Source organism: Eubalaena glacialis, chromosome 10 (genome assembly GCF_028564815.1).
Source record: "Eubalaena glacialis isolate mEubGla1 chromosome 10, mEubGla1.1.hap2.+ XY, whole genome shotgun sequence".
Classification (NCBI taxonomy): Eukaryota; Metazoa; Chordata; class Mammalia; order Artiodactyla; family Balaenidae; genus Eubalaena; species Eubalaena glacialis.
In genome coordinates, this window is record NC_083725.1 from 69,666,085 (window position 1) to 69,678,181 (window position 12,097).

General features: G+C 52.0%; 1 protein-coding gene across 7 annotated transcripts in view; it reads right to left on the reverse strand.

Annotated features, from left to right (window-relative positions):
• The window catches only part of P2RY6 (pyrimidinergic receptor P2Y6), a 51,349-nt gene that overhangs the window by 4,208 nt on the left and 35,044 nt on the right, over positions 1-12,097 (reverse strand). For 2 of the 7 annotated variants that reach the window (XM_061202888.1, XM_061202886.1), the window contains exons 2-3: positions 1,043-1,107; positions 109-436 (exon numbers count right to left, since the gene is read on the reverse strand). The exons of 1 other annotated variant lie outside the window; for it this stretch is intronic. The gene's annotated coding sequence lies outside the window, so the exon portion shown is untranslated. Of the gene's footprint in view, positions 1-108; positions 437-1,042; positions 1,122-12,097 lie in introns of all 7 variants that reach the window. 4 more of the 7 variants (XM_061202887.1, XM_061202889.1, XM_061202885.1 and 1 more) reach the window with 4 other exon arrangements.

Genomic DNA, 12,097 nt, shown 5'->3' on the forward strand with positions numbered 1-12,097 from the left:
ATCCCAACTCTGCTACTTACTAGCTATGTGAACTTGGGCGAGTGATATGATGTACCTTATCTGAGTCTCAGTTTTCCCATTTGAAAAATGGGGGAATGATGCACCCACCTGTCAGGATGTCATGAGGTTAGAGGCACTAAATCATGCTATGCAGGGCTTCCCTGGGCTCCCTGGAGTTTGGAGATTGTGGTCATGGTGGGCTTGCTTGTCTATCTCTTCCCCACAGACTGCGAAGCTCCTGAAGAGAAGTGCCAGGTCTGGTGCCTCTCTGTGTCTGAGAGCCCAAACTGGGGCCCAGGGCAGGGAAGGCCCTGGTAATTAATTAATCAGCATGAGCAGAATGTCCACACTTCTGAGCTAAGGACAGTGCCCACCTCCTCAGCCTGGACTCCACCTTCCAAAGCCATGGTCATTCTTTTGGCTGCAGTCTTCCTATCTGTAAAATGGGGGAAGGAGGTGATTTAGGAGTTCCCTAAATCCTTCCACGGGACTTTTGGCTACAAAGGCGTGTCTGGCTGAGCCACTAGGGCCACAGCGTCCCCTGGTGGCAAGAGTGAAAACCGCTTCCCCCGAAGGCAAATGGCTGAGGGACCAACCAACTCCACAGCTACTTTACAGAGAGGGAAATCCAGTCTCAGTGAGGGGCACTGACCGCTCAATCTTAGTGAGTTAGAAGCAGAGCCAGAACCAGAACCCAACTGACTGACTAAGAGGAGGCAACTTAGTGTGACCCACGGACATGAAGTATAGAGGTTATAAATCTAGCTTCAGAGCTAGGCAGGCCAGGTTCAAATGCTGGCTCCCCTACTTCTATGCTGTTCTACAAAGGGGAGCTTGCTTGCCTTTTCTGGGCCTGTGTCCTTATCAGTAAAACTGTCATAGACCTGATATTCAGTAGGTGCTTAATAAATGCCATGCCGTGCCATTGTATCCTACACCTTATCTGTCCACTCATCCCTCCAAGCTAGGTTTTGGGGGAGCCAGCAGCACAAATGCCTCAAGAGTTTCCCTGGTGGGATCAATCTGACTTATTGATACTCACCTCCCAACTGGCATTTCCATATCTACTGGTGTCCAGAGAGAATTCACAACTTAAATCCAATGGTCCTGTAAGGGAAAGCCTTTGGGATAGTGAGTCAAATCACCCCCTCTCCCTATTTTACAGATGGGAAAAACTGAGGCCCAGAAAAAAACATGAAGTCCTGCAAATGCACTCAGAAGGTGACAGAGGGTTGAAGCTGAGTATAAGGGCTCTGGTCCAGATGCCCATGTTCAAATCCCAGCTCTGCCACATGTAAGCTGTGCGGCCTTAGGCCCATTACTGAACCCCCGTGCTCGGCTTCCACATCTATAAAATGGGATAATATAGTACCTGCCTCATAGGGTTGTTGTGAGGATCAGTGCCTAGCACAGGGCAAGGTGAGCTATTTGTTTTTTCTTTTTTTTAATTGGAGTATAGTTGATTTACAATGTTGTGCTAGTTTCAGGGGTACAGCAAAGCGAATCAGTTGTACATATACATATATCCACTCTTTTTTTAGATTCTATTCCCATACAGGCCATTACAGAGTATTGAGTAGAGTTCCCTGTGCTATACAGTAGGTTCTTATTAGTTATCTATTTTACATATAGTAGTGTGTATATGTCAATCCCAATCTCCCAATTTATTCCTCCCCCACCCCTTACCCCCTGGTACAAGGTGAGCTATTCTTAATGTGAATATACCTGCTAAATAAAGTTATGAGATTTTAAAAAGTTAATTAGAGCAAAACATAACTCCTCAAACTAATTTCTCCCAACTTTAAATTTGATTTTGATGAAAATATTTTACCCAGATTCGGGGCAACTGCAAAATCATGATGTTTGGATTCTCTAGTCTGTATCCCACATGCTTCATCACCTTTAATTATCAAAGATTCTTCCTGGGGCTACAGTCCATGTGCTAGGAGTGCTGGGCACCCAGCTAAGCAGTTAAGCATGAGGTAGAGGCCAGAGGAGGAAGCATGGCAGTCCCCCCATTGTCACCAAGAAGCCAAGATTAGTACAGGCAAGAGAAAGTTCATTCATTCATCTCTTTGTTTGTTTGTTCCAGCCATTCATTCATTCATGCATTCATTCTTTGTTTTCACATGCCAGGCATTTAATGGGTACTCACTGCTTGCTCATTGCATGTGGCACAGTGTACAGATGTAGATGTAGATAGATACATATACAGATATATGCATACACATACACATACACATATTCATATACATATACATATGCAGTCTGAGGGGGGAGACCAGTGTGAGCCACAGGATGGAAGAAACTTTTCAGACGAGGATGAAGGATGGAGCAAGTCCCTGGTGGTTGAGGAAGATTTCCATGGATGGAGAGGGGTGTGAGGCGCCCTGGGGTGTCCCCAGGTGGGGAGGAAGAAGGCGCAGGCAGGGCCTGAGAGGAGAGCAGCACGCTAGGACAGAAGGTTATGGTGAGGAGGGAGAGCAGGTAGAAGGAACTGTGCTGCGCCTCCCCTCTTTGGGGAGGTCTGTCGCCCTTGGACACCACCCCGAGAGAGAGCCCTCTGCCTCAGGTGACTGCAGTTTCCAGGTGTTTTCTGCCTCTCACTCCCTGGCGAGAGTGGTCCTCTCGGAAGGAGGCAGGGGCTGCTCTAGGGGATCCAGGCAAGCCTTCAGGTCTGCTCCAGGAAAGGTCACACTGGCTTCCTGATCCACTTGCCTTCTGAGGACCTAGGAGTGGTGAGTTGTTCTCCCACTTCCCAGCAAGAGCTGGTCCCCAGGCAGGGCTCGCGTGGTCCCTGCCTCTGGGCAGCAGCTGACGTTGACTCCTTCGAGTTCTCACATCTGTCACTCACTCTTGGGCCCTGTGCCCTGGACCAGCTCAGACCCCAGCCTCTTCCTGGGCTCCAGCTGCTCTGCCTGCGGTGGAGGGCTTTCTAGCAGGTGGCTCTGACTACATCCTTCCCTGTATCCCTCTGCCCTTTGAAGAAAAGCTCAAACTCTTGTCCTGACAGTCAAGCTCCCTGCCGAGCCCTCCAGCCTCATCTGAAGTACCCCAGATGAGGTACTTCACTCTGCCCCTTCCTCTCTTGCCACACTGTTCTCAAGACACCGAGACTGCCACACGGCCATTCATAGCCAGAGATCCAGACTTTCTCTCGGGCTTCCCCATTTTTGCTGTTCCCGTCACACAAAATGCCATTTAACCCATCTCTGTTTGTCAAAACCCTAAGTGTCCATCAAGCTCCAGATCTAATCTTACTTCTGTCTTTTCTGATCCCCCAGTTGGGTGGAGTCCCTTCCTCTCTGCCCACCCCCCAAGTCTGTGGACCTCCTTTAGGTCAGCGCTGGACCCAGCCTGCCTGCCCCCCTCCCCTCCCCACCCTGGCCCACAGCCCCCGAGATGTGCCAACACTTACATGAAGCCTCCTGTCCCTGAAGCGCCTTGGTGGCCCCAAGGGTGTTGGGTCAAGGGGAGGCCAGACATGCCCTGAGCCCAGGCTGTAACACCTCTGACAGGGCAGCTTCCTCTGTTTCCCGGCAGGGCTGTCTCTGATTGAAATAGCCCCTGCGGGGGCCACTCCCTCCCCATCACCCTCAACACCAAAGCCTGCCGGAAACTGCATCTAAGGAGCGAGGAGGCAGAGAAAAGTTCTCCTTCCTGGAAACTTCCCCACCCCAGCAGAAGAAAGCGGGTGATGAGGAGGCAGAGAGAGGTGGGGGAGGACCAGAGGCTCCTGGTCTAAGGCCAGTCCCACAGACCCAGCAGTTTCCTTTATCCTTCCTGGAAACCTTCCCACCCCAGCAGAAGAAAGAGGGTGATGAGGAGGCAGAGAGAGGTGGAGGAGGACCAGAGGCAGCTAATCTAAGGCCAGCCCCACAGACCCAGCAGCTTCCTTTCTCCTCAGCCCTCTCTCAGTCTACCCATCTGTCAAATGGGTAGTTTGGTGATTAAAGAACTGTTGGTCTCTCTTTAGCTATAATACCCAGAGCCGTTTTCCTAGTCACTCCTCCATCCATCCCTCCTTTCTTCATCCACTCAATAGCTCATTCACCGACCCGTCCATCCCTCTCTGTGGCAATCCACTTATGCACTCACTTATTCAGCCACCTTCTCCCTCCCTCCTTCCTTCTCTCCTTTTTTCCACAAGTGCAATCTTCCCACATTTCCCCATTTAGCAGTCACTGTTTCCTTGGACACTGCAGTCCCAGAGCTCCCTGGGAGTGAGGGGCGTGGGTTGTGGGGATAGAGGTGATGCCTGAGAACTCACCTGGGTGCATTCTCCCTGCTTGTGCCAAGCCCTTCCCAGGCCCCTCCTCACCACCGAACCAGGACTCAGAGCTGTTAGGACAACCAGAGGAGGAGATGTGGCTCCTTGCTGTCCTAAGAGGGACAGCTCCAGTGGTGGAGATAGTATTCAGGGGGTGACCTGGAGGAGGTGGGCTTTCATTTGGAGTAGCTGAGGCAAATAGGGACAAAATGGTACCGGAAAAGATCACTGCCCAGGGAGTTTGAGGCCCAGGTTCTTGTTCTACCTTGGTACCTACTCACTTTGTGACTCTGGACAAGCCCCTTCCCCTCTCTGAGCCTCCTCAGTACAATGTGGTCATACTGGCCACCAGTATGTTGTGAGGGTGACCTGCCAAAGGGAGGGAGGACTCTTTTTACCTTGTAGGGTATAAGCACCGATCTCACCCCCAAACCCATTTTACAGGCAAGGGGATTGAGGAACCGAGGCGGGGCCAAAAGTTTAGAACAAACTGAGAAAATTCAGGTTTGAACTGCTGGTAAGCGCTTGGTCAGTTGTGCATGGATTGATCACCTACTGCTTATTCAAGTCTGTGCTAGGAGGTCGCTTGTGCCTGCTGAGAGGGTGGACCTCCTGGTCTGATTTGTGCTGTGCTAGGGCTCAGGAGGGCAAGGAGGCCTGGCCTTCAGCCCAGCAGCCAGCTCTCTGCTGTGTTCCCAGGACAACCCCCTGTGGTCACCCCCACCAGGGTGTCTGTCCCAAGAATGGGAGCAAGTCCGAGGACTTGCTGAAGAGGTCAGCCGCAGCGTAGGGCTTGGGTCTCAGTTCCTGCCATCTGGATGGGGCCCTGAAGGGAGAGTTCAGGTCTTAGGGGTCATGGGTACACCTGGAAGGGCTCCTGGAGAAGGCATGTCTGCTGCTGGGCTTTAAAGGGCTGGGGTGACTTGGACACATAAAAAGAATGAAGAGGGCATCCCAGGCAGGAGGCACAGAGGTAGGGAATGAGTCTACCCTGTGCGAGAAATGAAGAATAAATATTGCAACCAGAGCATGGGATGAGTTGTACGAAGAGGGGACAAGATGGGAAGCCTGGCCGGGGGTGGCCTGTCATAAAACCTCAAGCAGAGCCCAGGTGCCACTGCTTTGCTCCCAAGCCTGCCAGGGCTCCCAGCCCAGCCTCAGCCTTCCCCACCAGGCTTTCCAGCCCTTGGACCTATCACATGCTGTTTCCTCTGCCTGGGATGCTCTCACTCACCTTCCCTAAATAATCTCACTTATCCTTCCTTGTAGTTTTCTCATCTGTAAACTGAGAGTGATCATTGGTACCCTACTACATAGGCTGTGGTAAGAATTAACTGAAACCATGTATGTGAGTGGCCCTGGCACACAATAAATACTCAATAAATGGTTTTTTTGTTTGTTTTTTGTTTTTTGCCGCACCGCGCGGCTTGCGGGATCAGGGATTGAACCTGGGCCCTTAGGCAGTGAAAGTGCAGAGTCCTAACCACTAGACCATCAGGGAATTCCCAGACATTTGTTAACTGAATGAATCAATTCCAGGCTCAGCTTTGGGCTCCCTCAGTCCACCCCAATCTCCACTGATTTCTGAGTCCCCAGCAGCAGGTGTCATTCATTTAAGTGCCTTCCCTGTGCCGGATGTTTTATCTGTAGTTCTGGACTGGTAGTGGTTGAGATTATTCTCTCTGTTTTATCGAGGAAGGAACTAAGACTCAGGAAGGCTAGTGAGTTTCCCAAGGTGTGCAAGACTGTTGTCATTTCAACAAGGTCTTCCTCACTCTACAGCCACCTTTCTCATTGTTGCCCCAAAGTCCATGCTTAGATGGTCAAGCCAGAGAATTCCCCGGGGAGTGTCTTCCCTGCACTCAGGGCCTTTGGCCATGAGATGGTGCCAGGAGATTGCCTAGGATGGCCAGCCTCGCGCCTTCAGACAGCAGCCCTAAGATGAGGGCTGGGAGCAGTTCTCCACACCGCAGGGTCCTCCCCTCTGTGGCTGGCACTGAGCAACCTCAGGACTGGGTTCCCAGCCTCAGTTCCTCCTGACCCACTCCCCAGCCTTTCTCCCATTTATGCCTGGATAAGCTCAAGCCTTGTTCTCAGATCCCTCACCTGGGCTCTCAGGAGCCACTGGGGACATTGGCAAGGTGCAGGGCCAGTGCTGAGCCCTATCTGGCTGAGGAAGAGGCCTGGGGCGTGTCTCCCAGACCAAGCTTTCACCGTCCATCTCCACTCCAGGCACACCATCGGCGGAAACACTGAAATCCCTCACCCCACAGAGAGGACAACCTCTGCCATTTCCTTTTTTCAATTCAGGCAACAGCGCATAGGGTTGGTTTCTGCCTATAGCACAAGCAATTAAGTTTAGACATAAGGAAAAACTGATAGGGGTTGAAGCTCCTTGGGCTGCTTGGATCCTGTGGTCTCAGGATACCCCTTTAGATGACTCTGCAGCCTCACTCCATCCCAAACCCTGCCCCAAGGCCCTCTTACCTGGAAGGGATGAGGAGGCCTGACTACCAGAGGCAGGAGCTGGAAGTCTGAGTCATCGCCTGCCAGCTGGCCAGGAACCAGCTCAGACCAGGCTGGACATGGGAAGAGACCTCCTAACCTTGGCCTGCCTGCCTTCTGGGTAACAAGACCTGGAAACCCCCTTGTCTGCCCCTTGCTTCTAAGCTTAGCAGCAAGGGCACAGGATGACAGAGATCAAGACCCAGCTTCCTTCCTCTGAGGAGTCAGACAGGCTGGGATCCATCACCAACTTGCTGTGTGACCCAGGGTGAGCCACCTACCCTCTCTGAACCTGAGGTGCCACCAGATAAATGGCTAGATTCCTGAGACCAGTGCCTCCCAGGCACTCAGGGAACAGGGTGCCCCAGGGAGGCACCCAGGGAACTCCTGGAGGAGTTTTGGTCTCACCTGTGGTGTCAGGCTGGCCACAAAAGCAGGCAAACTTGGCAGGAGGAGGGCACAGGGAAACTTGATTTCTCTTTTCTTTTTCCACTTCCCCTTCTCGCCTCCTGCTCAACAGGAAGGAGTTAAAGCTGGAACTGAAACAGTCATTTTGAGCACAAGGAAGGGGAAGCTGCAGCCTTGGGGAATTTGGGGGTTGAGGCTGCTTCTTATAGTTTTTCTCTGGCCTCCGCAGGTTGAGCAAAGAGGAAACTTGCATCTCCTGCGGCTCTACTATGCACAGGCCCCAGTTGCCCATCCGTGAGCTCATGTAATCCCTACCACAATCTGGACAGATGTTTTTATTGTGCAAAAATACTTCACATGGGGACTTCCCTGGTGGTGCAATGGTTAAGCATCCACCTGCCAATGCAGGGGACACAGGTTCGAGCCCTTGTCCAGGAAGATCCCACATGCCACAGAGCAACTAAGCCCATGCACCACAACTACTGAGCCTGTGCTCTAGAGCCTGCGAGCCACAACTACTGAGTCCACGTGCCACAACTACTGAAGCCCGCATGTCTAGAGCCCATGCTCTGCAACAAGAGAAGCAACAACAATGAGAAGCCCACGCACCGCAATGAAGAGTAGCCCCCACTTGCTGCAACTAGAGAAAGCCCGCGCACAGCGACAAAGACCCAGTGCAGCCAAAAATAAAAATAAAAAATAAATAAATTTATTTAAAAAAAATACTTCACATGCCATATCTCATTTACTCTTCACAGTTACCATTCCCACTTTGCAGATGAGGAAGCTGAGGCCTGGCAAAGTTAGCAAGAGGTTCTCTCTTAGGCATGTGTATAAGGAGGTCTGAGATCACGGTGACCTGGTGGGCACAGGGCTGAGAAGTCACAGGTCAGCCTCGGGGTGAGGAACTGTGGGACAGAGCACAGAGGCCCAGAGAACAGCTGTGACAGGGCAGCTCCTGTCAGCAGGAGAGTCCATAATAGCCAGCTTTCCAAGTCCATGCCCATGGGGCTGTAGCACCTCCCACCCAGGGTCCTGGGAGATCCCAGGACCTTTCAATAAACCCCTTTCCCTGGAGCTAGTGTGAGAGGGTTCCTTGCCTGGACCCCCAGGCTGTCCCATTTTTTAAATCTCCCCATGGAGGTGTGCCACTTGGATTCCCCTTCAAGAAAGACTCTGCTGTTTAGCTGCAAGGAGTACAGTTGGCTGACAGCCTCCATTGGTGCCTTCAAAACCCGCCCATCCTCCCAGATAACCAGGCTCCAGTCCGCTGGGGAAGAGATGGCCTGGGTCCAGTTGTCTGTCCTGTCCTGCAGGCCATCATTGTTCCTCTGTCATTTCTCCCACCCAATTCCCAGACCCCCTTCATGATGATGGCCTCCCTTCCTTCCTCCCCTGGAGTCTTTTTTTAAAAAAATTTTTTGGCCATGCTGCATGGCATATGGGATCTTAGTTCCCCGACCTGACCAGGGATCGAACCTGCTCCCCCTGCAGTGGAAGCACGGAGTCTTAACCACCTGACCGCCAGGGAAGTTCCTCTCCTGGAGTCTTGAGGATCTGGGAGTGGTAGGCCTGTGGTGACCTAGGTCTGCCAATGAGATAAGAGTAGGCTCCTCAGATCCTGTAACTAGCTCAGGGGTGGATGGGCAACCTTCACTAGGTGCCTCAAATTCTGGAGCTTTTGTTGGAACACTGGGAAGGAGACAGGTTTCCCACTGAGTTTGCAAAGCTGGTAGGACGTAAGTCTGGAGCTGCTGCAGCCAGGCTAACTGTCCTACGAACTGAAGATACTACCACCAGGGAGGAGACTGTCCAAAATAAAGCCAAGGGATGGCAGAGGTGAGAGGTGGGAACACACAGGTTCCTGAGAACACCATTGAGCACCTGCTTCCGGCTATACCTGAAGCTTTACCTTTCACTGGACTTTTTGAAGGCATGAGCTAACAAATTCCCTTTTTGCCTCAATCTGTTTGGCCTAGGATTGTCACTTGAAATCAGGAGTCCTGCCTATAGTCCTGTGCCCCCATTCCTCCTCTTTCCTCTTTCAACAGCCCATCTTTACAGCTTTTGCCTCAGAACCCTAATATCCATGCAGTGGAGGCTGGAACTGGCAATGAACCTGGAGGTCACCAGCAGAGGGGCAGGTAGGGACTGAGGGACTGTCAGGTCAAGCCTGGCTTCCATGGGGCAGCCAGGGAAGCTCCCCAATTCACTTTCCATGGGGAGAGCCCCTCTTCCATCAGCTTCCAGGGTAACCACTGTGTCATCCCAGTAGCTCCTGAGAAGGAAACTAGAAAGCTAGAAATCCAGGGTCTAGTCCTAGATTCATCACCCACTTGCTGTGTGATCCTGGGGCAGTCATTTCACCTCCACAAGCCTCATTTTTCTGAACAACTTCACTGCTACAGTTTCTTGGCTACCAAGAAGTGCCATCCACTGAGCTAAGTGCTTTTGCGGCAGGATCTCTTTCACTCTTAGCCCTGTGTGGTGGCCTGTTTATCCCCATTTTACAGACAAGGAAATGGGCTTCGAGAAGGCTGGTGTCTTGCCCAAGGTGACACAGTGAGTCAGTGGTGAGCCAGGACTAAGACACGGCTCTGAATAATGATAAGGTCCATGCTCAGGAAGAGAGATGACATTTCCCTACAGGAAAATTGAGGCCAGAGAGATCAGGAGCTTCCCCAAAGTACACAGTAAATCCACCATGCCACCCTGTGTCTCGGGAACACAGTGGCCTGAGACAGGACAAAGGAATGGGGACTGGGAGTCAGGGCAGAAAAGAAGAACAGCCCAAGGGGCAATGTCAGCCAAACTCCCTCCCTTCTCTTTGTTAGGAATTTGGGACAAGGTCTGCTTTCTCTTTGTGGTCCCAGAGACCAGCACAGGCTCCAGCTCCCAAGAGGCACTGGGAAATGTTGAATGAGTGGACCCAGTCTGTAAAGATGAGCCTCAGGGCTCTGTCCTTGGTGCTGCCTGGCAAAATAAAATAAAATAAAGCAAATCAAACTTTTGGCTTGGCTGATGACATAGAATACGCGTCAGGGGGAATGAAGGTCAGGGCTACAGGAATAGCACCTCTGAGACTTCTTGTGTCCCCCAGCCCCTGACCCTCAGGAAGGGCAGGCCACCAACACTGCCTGAGTGTTTACTGTGGATTATGGTCCTACCCATTTCACAGACAGACACTGAAGCCCCAAAGGTAGGCAACTATGTCCACAGCTCTCACAGGCAAGGTTTAGGTGCAGAGAAAATCTCAGAAGACCCCTCACCGCCTACAAAAGGCAGCCCTCTGCCTTCACCCTGCTCTGACCATCTCTGGTAGCTGAGCCCACCTGGCAGACACAAGAGACTCAACTGGACCCCAGAGCCCAGGGGTCAATGACAAGGCTCTGAGTTCTGGACCCTTGAGCCAGAGAGGCCTTAAGAGCATCTGACCCAGAGCTCTCCACAACCCCTCAGAGAAGGGAGGCTCTCTGAAGCCTCTTTGATAGGCTTGTCTGGCCCCTGCTCACATATTTCCCATGACAGGGAGCTCACGCCTTCTCCCCCAGGCCACTGAATTCCACCTTGAGAAAGCTCAGCGAGACATATGCTTTGTCATACCAAGCCCTGAGAGCTGCCCCATCACTGCTTCTGTTCCTCAGTCTAACCTGCCTCTGGGGCCCCAGAGCATGGCTGCCCTCAACCCCCTAGGACAACCTGCAGAGACTGTCCCATTCATCAGTTGGTCTTCATTCCCATGAGCAAGTCCAGTGCTCATGTCCAGGCCCAGGGAACCTAGTAGTGGAGCCCAGAAACCAGGCATGAGGCCAGGAGGCCATAACCATTTCCAAACCTGAGGACAAAGCCCTTTGCCTCCGTCCTGTCTCATTCCCTGCCTAGGGGCTGTGAGGGGGGCATGGTCTCTTCCCTCACCTTCCGACGTCAGCCATGTGGCACTGGGGCCCCATGTGTGGCCAACCCAGTGTGGGAGGAGCAGCGCTTTGTGGGCATCTGAGAGGTGGCCTGGGGGGAAGATATCAAAGTCAGGGCAGCTGCCAGGCTCAGGGTGTCATGTGGAGGGGTCAGCGGGTGGCACAGGGGGTCCTGCCACGGAGCACGTTTTTGTGTGTGGAGTGTGTATGAAAAACACAGGACAGACCTCATCTCCTTCAGGTGGTCACTCAAACAACATCTTCTGGGTGAGGCCCTCCCCCTCCACTCTAGTGAAAATTGCAACCTCCCACTGGCACACACACGCCTCCGCCTCTGCTGTATTTTTCTCCTTAGCATGTATCATCTTTTTCTTTTCTTTCTTTCTTTCTTTCTTTCTTTTTTTTTTTTTTTTGAGACATCAATGGTTTATTGGACAGGGGAGCATGTACCATATTTAAATGTATTATTTTATTTGTTTGCTTATTGTCTGTCTCCTCCCACCAGAACATAAACTCCACCAGGGCAGGGTTTTTCATGTTTTATTCACTACTGCATCCCCAGTGTCTAGGATGGTGCCTGACACATAGTTGGTACTCTATAAAGTATTTGTTGGATGGATGGATGGATGGATAGATGGAAGGATGGATGGATGGATGGATGGATGGATAGATGAATTTCTAGGGGTAGCTCGAGAACAGAGAAGATATAGGAACAGAAATCTGACTGGGGGCATAGGGGAATTGGCTCAAGGCTGTGTTTTATCCAAGCTGCAGTTGGTACTTGCAGCATGTGTTTATTGGGGATTAGGGGCCGATAGAGACCTGTGGGGCTGCCTCTAACTGGCTGTGTGTGTGAGATTCAGGCTGTGAGCAGTCCCAGCTGAGAAGGGTGAACAGGACATTGCCTGGTGGGCCTGGACTGCCTGCCTCTCCCTCCTGCCCTGTCCAAGGTCTCCATCTCCCCAAACCCCTACACTGGCCCTGCTTTCCCCCAAGAGCC